The sequence below is a fragment of the Salvia splendens genome, unplaced genomic scaffold (genome assembly GCF_004379255.2).
Source record: "Salvia splendens isolate huo1 unplaced genomic scaffold, SspV2 ctg583, whole genome shotgun sequence".
Lineage (NCBI taxonomy): Eukaryota > Viridiplantae > Streptophyta > Magnoliopsida > Lamiales > Lamiaceae > Salvia > Salvia splendens.
Window position 1 is genome coordinate 8,970 of NW_024599243.1, and position 8,969 is coordinate 17,938.

Here is an 8,969-nt window from a genome sequence, read left to right on the forward strand (position 1 = left end):
AATTAGTAGTCGATCACCATAAATAAATATTTGATTTCTATTAATAAGGAAAATATACGTGTATATATATAACTATTTGATTAGCATTATGTAGGCAATCAAATGAGAATATATATATGGGTGTGACCACAAAGATTGATTCATATTATTAGTCATTACCGATTTGACTATATATTTCATATGATTTGGATCAAATTAGTAAGTATATTAATGTAAAAGAATCGTCCATCTTATTATATAGCCACTTTGATGGAAAGGGCTATAATTTTTGATAATTAGGGTTTTGTCCTCTCTCTGTCTATAAATACAAGTGTGGTGATCCCATCAAATCACACACATTACAGAGAACACATAAACGAGGGAAAGAGAGAGAAACAAATCCTTAGAGTTGCGCCACTACACCAAAGTCCGAGGAAGTTCTCTCCGTCTCCCCCAATCGCTTCCGCTATGGATCATAAAGGTAAGTTTCTGATCCATTATGTTTATAGTGAATACGTGAAATACATGATGTTCAAAGATCTTTGCTTCATTCATATTCAATTATGTATTCTTGAATATATTATGATAAATAATTTCCAACAGTACAAACTCATGTATCAAAACAAGGAGGGTGAATGGCACCAAGCAAGAGATGTACCATGGGAGTAAGTTCATTTTGATTTAAGAACTACTACTATAATGGAGCATTAATTAAAAAGAAGTATCCGTCTAGTGAGTTGCTTCTGCGATTCTGACTGAGTTTGTTCGTTGAGTCTTTTGTTGTTTATTTTTGTTTGAATGTAATGGGGTTGAGCGTGTTATAAGTTTCTTCATTGTCTGGTTCTTTTCCCATGTCGTAATTGTAGAACCAAATTAAACAGGGACTCTTGATTCCTATATAAGGCATGTAATGTAATCTCCTAAAGAGATCATAATGGAACAAGAAACCATTTCCCTAAACCTAATTTTCTGTAGCCTACCTTTGTCTATGCAGTTACATTTCATAATTGACTGGTCTAGCTTCTCATAATATTTAAAGAGAGAAAATTAAATAGTATTAATTAACTCTTTCGTTTTTCTTTGTAATGTAAAACGGAGTTTAAAGTACTAGGAGTAATATAAAAAAGGGGAACTATTTTATCATGAATTATCCTATTAATTTTTCCTCTAGCCATTTGAGGGTGTACTAGTTTGAAAATAAAAAATAAAAAATGGGCTTTCAATAAAAAAAATACTCAAGTTAGTAGCCTAGTAATTGAGTTGTTGCTTTGTTAACTAAAATGTCCAAAGATCAACCCTCTTTGAGTGTATTTTTCCTCTTCTCAACCTTTCTTTCTTTATTTTATCAATTCATATTACTCCTACTTATTACCAAATCAAACCATTAAAATACATTATTAATCTATATTTTTATTAGTTTACATCTATAATTTTTAGTTAAATAATTTATAAAAAATATTTGATACATTTTATTTATTACTATAAAATATTTATTTTATGTGATCTTTATTGCATCTTATTATTTGTATATCAAAAATAAACATGTGAAATATTTATAGGGTCGGCATGTCTACTACTTTATCTATTTTTTATTTTAATTATTATATTATTTAATAATAGTATTAATTTTTTAAAATATTTGATTTTGCCCCCTCCATATTCGGGTTTGGATCCCCCAGATATAATAATTTTTTTATGGTGAGGATAAAACATAAGTTAGATTTCAACTTAAAAGTGGTGAGATCTATTATTGATGACCCATTCATGATCTAGACTAGTCTTATACCCTAGACACTTGCATCTCAAAGCTTAGACCAAGAAACACATGCACTCTTATAAACCTCCATTTCTTATTTCATTTCTTTGTATTCCTTCCAATCGTCTATGACTTCCTCCATGATCACTACTCTCCTTCTCCTCCTCTTCCTCATCTCCGTCTCCGTCTCCGTCACCTCCACCACCCTCACCCATGAACTCCAACCCCCCACCGCACAACCCAATGTGCCCGTGACAAATCCAGTGGAGGGGACCGTGTGCGCAGACAAAACTGGATGCCCACCCGCAACCCCCATAAGCCCGCCCCCACCGGCCACATGTCCACCACCAACCCCCATAAGCCCACCCCCATTCCCCTGGCCGGAAACAAGCCCACCCCCACCGCCCTTTCCCTGCCCAGTCCCGAGCCCACCCCCGCCAACGGACAGATGCCCCATCGACATATTGAAGATGGGGGCATGCATAGACCTTTTAGGGGGAATGGTCCACATAGGGGTGGGCGACCCGGCCATACACAAGTGCTGCCCCATGATAGCCGGGCTCATTGAGATCGAGGCCGCAGTGTGTCTCTGCACTACGCTTAGGATTAAGGCTATGAACCTTAATCTTTATATGCCTCTCGCTCTGCACTTCCTCATCCACTGCGGCAAGACGCCTTCCGCCCGGCTTCAATTGTTTCTTCTAAATTTAGGTCTGTTATCCGTTGAGTGTCACATTTTTCCTTTATCAGTCCGCCAATAATTATCTCATTTTACTTTTTACTATTTTTACAACTAAACTCTTGTTCCACTAACTCATTTTATTCACATTTTATTTTAAAATTAACATAAAATAGAATCCACCGTTCATTAATTTTTTTACTCATTGGATTTTGGGCTCTGATATTGTGTACGCCCTTTTTTTATTGTGCAGATTTGTAGGTGGATGTGTTGAAATTGGAATCGACGTGAGGGGAAGTGGAGTTATGAGATAAATTTTTAGTAATTGTTGCTGTCTTATAAATTTTGGCATTGCCAATCACCTAATTCTCAATGGGTGAAATTCTTTTACGTAATGGAGCAATAATGATGCATCATCAACTATGTATGTATTGAAATATTGAAAGATTGTAATATGTTTCTATGTATTGATTCATCAATAGGTGTGCCTTAATATAGGTCATATTACATTCATGTATGGTAGGGAATAATCTATTTCTAGACAATGTAATTGTGTATCAATCACCTATTAATTGATTATCAATCATTGTAACGACCCGCTAAGCCGATACTATTAGAATCGATATTATTGCTCGATTTTCTATATAAGTAACGTTTATGCGATTAAATCCGAGCTACGATAGATTGTCGTGGTTGATTGCTCGATTCATTCTCCGCAGCGTCGGTGCGACGAACCGAGAGAGAGAGACCGGCCGAGAGAGGGACGGAGCGTGCAGACCGGCGGACTTCCGGGAGGAGGGCGACAAAGCCGCCGGCTGTGCATGCACAGCGGCGGTGGCGGCGGAGCGGGAGAAAGATGGTGACGATAGCGGCGCGACGGTGAAGAGAGAAGAGAAGAGAGAGAGGGATAGGAGAGGGAGAGAGACGAGAGGGAGGAGAGGGACGCCGCCGTAGCGGCGGCGCTGGCAGGGCGGCGGATCGGCGACGAGAGAGAGGGGAGAGAAGGAGGCTGTGCATTTTGTGAAATAAGGGAGAAGATGATGGCTTAGTTATGTAGGGTTAGTTTTTTTTTCCTTTGGGCTAGAGTTTTAGGAATTGGGCTGTTTATTGGGCTAAGAAGAGGAGGGAATTAGAAATTATAATAATTCGAGCCCAATTCCTTCAAATTCATTGGAGGCTTCAATACATAGTATTTTGTAAGGCCCATTTCGAATTTTTTTTATTATTTTGGGCTTAAGAATAAAATGGTTAAGTAAGCTAAAATAAATAGTGAAAGCTTTGGAAATTTCTTAATAATAATAATAATAATAATAATAATAATAGATTAGTTTAAAATTTTCTTTCTTATTTAATTAGATTAGTTTATAACTAAATTGGTATTTTTCCTATTGTGATATTTTAAAAAGGGTACGTTCGCAAGTAAAGTCGGAACGAAAATTCAAGTTGAGGAAAGTAAGCGATCAAGGTGAGCTTTCTTATATTAAAATACAAATCGTATTACATGAAAACTCGAACACATGTTCGTGATTTTTAAAGATATTGTCTTGCCATAAATGTTTTGTGTATGATGCCTATCTGTTTGGCTAAGGCCAAGCGAAATATGAATGATGATATATGTGAATCGATTCGATTTTGAGTCCTGGTAGGGTGGTGTCCCTACTTGGAACCTCTGACCGTGAATGGCAGAGAAGGTGACCGTGGAAGGTGGCCACCTTCCCGACACATGGAAACCTCTGACATGATGGGCAGAGAATGTGACCGTGCGAGAACACCATCTCGACGGCACAATGTGATCAGATATGGCTAAGTACAGGAAAAAGGGCCCAATGTGAATATTTTAGTAAGCTCGGGTCTTTTCAAGTGTTACTGTGATGATGGCTTGACAATATTTTCAAACGTATATGTGTAATTTTCGGCAATGTGTTCACTGAGTATTTTTTTGTACTCAGTGAACACATTCCATTACAACTCATCCTTATGCATATCATTCATTCACATGCATAAACTTGTCAAACGTCATATCATATCGTCATCCATTTCATGCATCTATCTCACATGCCTTCAACAAATAAAACATACCTCACTTTCATTGGTTGAGTGTGATGCTGTGGATGTTGAGCCTTCATGACACTTCAAGTCAATAAGGGTTCACTAACTTAGACTCAAAGTAAAAGAAGACTCTCGGACCAGAGCGAAAGAACAAAGCTCTGATACCACTATGTCACGACCGCCCATACAAGGGGTACCACAGACGCGACGATCGTGACCGACATGCATGGATAACAATTTAAAGGAACAACTTAATTAACTTAAAGAAAGAAAAACAACTTAGTTTAAGGAGTTTACGGTTATAAAATTTTTTTTGAGAAGACTTAAGGCAAAAATACTTGAAAAAAAAAAGACAACGGAAAGAATTTGACTTAAGTAAAACAACTATTAATAACTAAAGCAAAACAACATTTAACTTAAATCTCGGAAAATACCATTTTAAAAAGGCAACGTAAATATTTGTTTAAAACTTACCACCACCATGCATGTTCAAACACAAAACACAAAGAAAAGATTAATGTCTTGAGACATAGTTCAAATTATAGCAGCGGAAAAATAAGGTTTAAGGAGAGTCAAGGATAACGCCTATGTATGGAGACACAACACATCCTAAGTACTTAAGCCAGCTCAACATCCACCGCAACATCCCGCTCAACCTGCACATAAGGAAAAATAATATGCTGGGCTGAGTACTTGTTGTACTCAATGGGCTCATGCCGAAAACATTTTAATAAGTTATGTCATCCATACCAGTGATCTCGAGTTTTATATAGTAAGAAATATCACGAGAAACATAAAAATTCAAGTCTGGCCAGACAATTTATCTCCCCACTTTTCACATCAATCCATCAATCACATCACAGTGCGACGAAAGTGTGGTCACACTATTCGCCCACGAGACCGGCCGACTTGCAAGGACGGCTCACGATCCCACCAGTGTACACAGCCTGATAGGGTTTACGGCCCTACTCAGACCCGAATTCGTTTCACAACACAGTCATATAGCCTAACGGAGTGAACTCATACGAACTAGGCATCAGGCACACAATCTCATAATAAAAACAACATGGCATGACATAACAGTTAAACCACCCTTATATCGCCACATAATAATTTTCGGAAAAAGTAAAGAGGTTTGAAAAGAAAGCCCACCTCGATCGCTTAGCAAATTCACAACCCAACTTATAGCAACTCTCGATCCTCGAGTTCACGAGTACACAACACCCTTGTCAACGATAACACAAGTCAGCCTTCCACAACAACATTTTACTATGCATGTCCTATCGTTTTCTCTCAAATTCCCCAACCCAACATACGTCACAAAGGTGTAAAGACACACGTAACACATTCCAACTTATCACAAGTGATTTCAACATTTAAACACGTTCCTTGGACATACATGCATCATATAATACTTTTAAACTTGAAACTAGGTGTCATTTTAAAAAGGCAGAAAACTGGCAGAACTGCGCGACCGTTTTGTAAAAATCACTATAAATTCACCCGACTTCAAAAGAAGCTAAATTTTGGTCACAATACAGAGGACACATTCAAGTTCATCCATGAAAATTTTCACACTTAAATCACGTCATTTAGTCAGTCATATCACATAATAAACTCTCTGGTCGAAACATAAAATTTCTGACAGCACTGCGTAGTTTATTTGACAAATTCACCATAAATTCATCCAATGCCCAAAAAGGCTAAAAATGTAATACAACTCATAAGACACTTCAAATTTTCATATAGTTCAAGAATCACATCAATCGGAGGTCATTTGGTTAGTCAAACAGAAAACGAAACTTTCTGGTCGAGAACACACGTTTCTGGCCGAATTGCGCAGTCGACTTCAAACATTTTTCAAAAATTCATTTTTCCACAAAACGGGCTGTAATTTACAAGAGACACAGAAAACACCTTGAAATTTACTCAGTAAAATTTTCATATCAAAATTCGGCCGTTTGATAGGTCAATTACTCATCAGAAGCTACTGGTCGAACATCACACATAACAGACACACAATTTCTAAATTAGGGTTTCCTTCTCAATCATCCAAACACCAATTCTCACGCTTATAACACACAATCATGCTTGATAAGACTCTCTTAAACATGTTTGCACATAAACTTACATCATTCACCAAAGATTCAAATCAAACTTCACACAATTCAATTGAAAACGCATATTTATCAAAGTTTCCAAGCAAACTCACTTTTCCCCCAGAATAAATTTGCGATCTACGATTCCTACACCCACTACATGCATGTAGGATTCAAGAACATGGTTCAAATGAAAAGAATGAGGAAAAGTGAAGCCAATATACCTTCTTTGACAAAACGAATCGGTAGAACCAAGAAACGATGTGATTCGTCGGAGATTCTTGAAAATAAACTTCAATGGATGCAAGAACAAGGATTGGATGGAGGATTTTTGGAGAGAAAGAGTGGAGAGGAGGGGAAAAAACGTGTGAGAGGGAGAGAGGGAGAGGGTGGACGAAAATTGTGAGGGAAATGGTGGCTGGGGTTTATTTTGGTGGTATTTATAGTCTAGGTTTAAGTCCATGAATTAATTAATTAATTAATTATGGAGGAATAAAATATAGGCTAATAAATAAAAATTCCACAATTATACAAGGCTTAATTTTCGAAAATTATGGCTGAATTTAAACAAGGAATTATTTGATATTTACTTGGAGAGAAATAAATCCGCAATTTAGGAAATAAAAACAATGAATATTCCATAAACAAGGGAACAAAATAAATTAAATCTCCAAGTAGGAAATATGAGGTAGGGGCCGAAAATATAAGGGAAGTTGTACAAGGGAATTATTTAAATCCTCAATTAACTAGAATAGGATTTAAATTTGGTAATTTCTTTATAGGAAAAAGGCTCCCATAAAATAGATAACAAGTAAATAAATTCCCACAAGGAAAAATAAGGCATAGGGGGCGTGTGGCAATAGATGAAGAATAAAAGAAAATATTCACATCCCCAATTAATTGAAAATAGGTATTAGAATGGTATTTAATTGAATAAAAAGGGAGTCCACAAAATAGGAAACAATAAATTTATCCTCCAAAATTTATTGGAGGGGCCGAAAATTACTAGGCTCAAATAGCCAAGGAAATATCCCCACTCTCTATTTATTTCGGGTGAAGAAATAAATTATAACATGATTTAATTGGGTTAAATTCAAAAGAAGGGGGTCAATAATGCACCAATTAAATCAAAGGAAAAAGAATAATTCATTCTCCTATTTTTAAAATAGGAAATTTTCGAAACTCCCAAGGATAAAAGAATGGAGTTCGAATTTCATGTAGTGCAATTTAGGGATCTTTTGGTTTGGATTTAATTTGGATAAATGTCCCAAAACAATTAATTAAATCCACCAAATGAAATATTATCTCAATAATTAGGGAGGGCCGAAACTTTCAATGAATTGACTCGAAAAAGGATAAATGCATGATCCTATTAATTATTTCCCCGCATTGGAAACAAATATAAAATCTCAAGCTCATCATTCCACATTAACCACGACAGTTTATTTCACGCAAAACACTTAATCACATAGAAACAAAAGTTTCATAATTCCAAGAATTCAAAAAAAATTCAAATAACATATAAAAAGAGTCACAAAAGTTTGGGATGTTACAGTAGCAAACCCCCCTCTAGCACATGTACCTTGTGCTTTAACTCTTGTACATGTATACATACACATATTAGTATGTACGTGTGAGAGCAGTCGATAAACATACACATAATTGTCTTAGCTATGCCTCAAACATAAACGAAACAATCACACCAACAGAATATGGATTTTGATTAGTCTTGTTATTGATATGACTTTATGGTTGATCTGGACACATGCTTTCCACCAGCCTCTATGCTGGCTAAGTCCTAAGAGCATCCAAAGTGGGACGGATGTCCCGGCAGATGCCCCGACGGACTTCCCAAAAACACCTCATATCACGTCATAAGGACATCCCACTGTACTGCCACGTCATAAGGACATCTCACTGCACAATGGCGGACATCCCCAAGGACTTCCCGACGGACATCCACAATAATAAAAATTCACAAATTCACCAAATTAAACAATTTACGGAATTAAAATTTCGACACGAATAAGGAGAAAATGCAACCACTTTATTTAAAACAAAAAACATACATAATTATTAAAAAATACATAGTTAAAAAAAATAACCTCAAGCTTCGACAAATGCGGCCCCCGTCTCACTCCTCATCGTCCCCGCCGCCAGTCCCGTCGTACCCGTGGCCGGTCCCGGCGTCACTCACGGGCAGGGATGACATCCCCAAATCGCGTCGCATACTGTCGATGACATCCTTCAGCATCAACTTATATAAGTGGTCAGTCGTTATATACCACTTCAGTAGTAGAGTCATTTCATTTTTTTTAGTAAAAAGTAACATATTTTTCAACTCTTACTTTTCCCTCTCTCTTGCTCGCTTTATTATCTCTACTTTTTCCTCTCTCTTACTCTATCA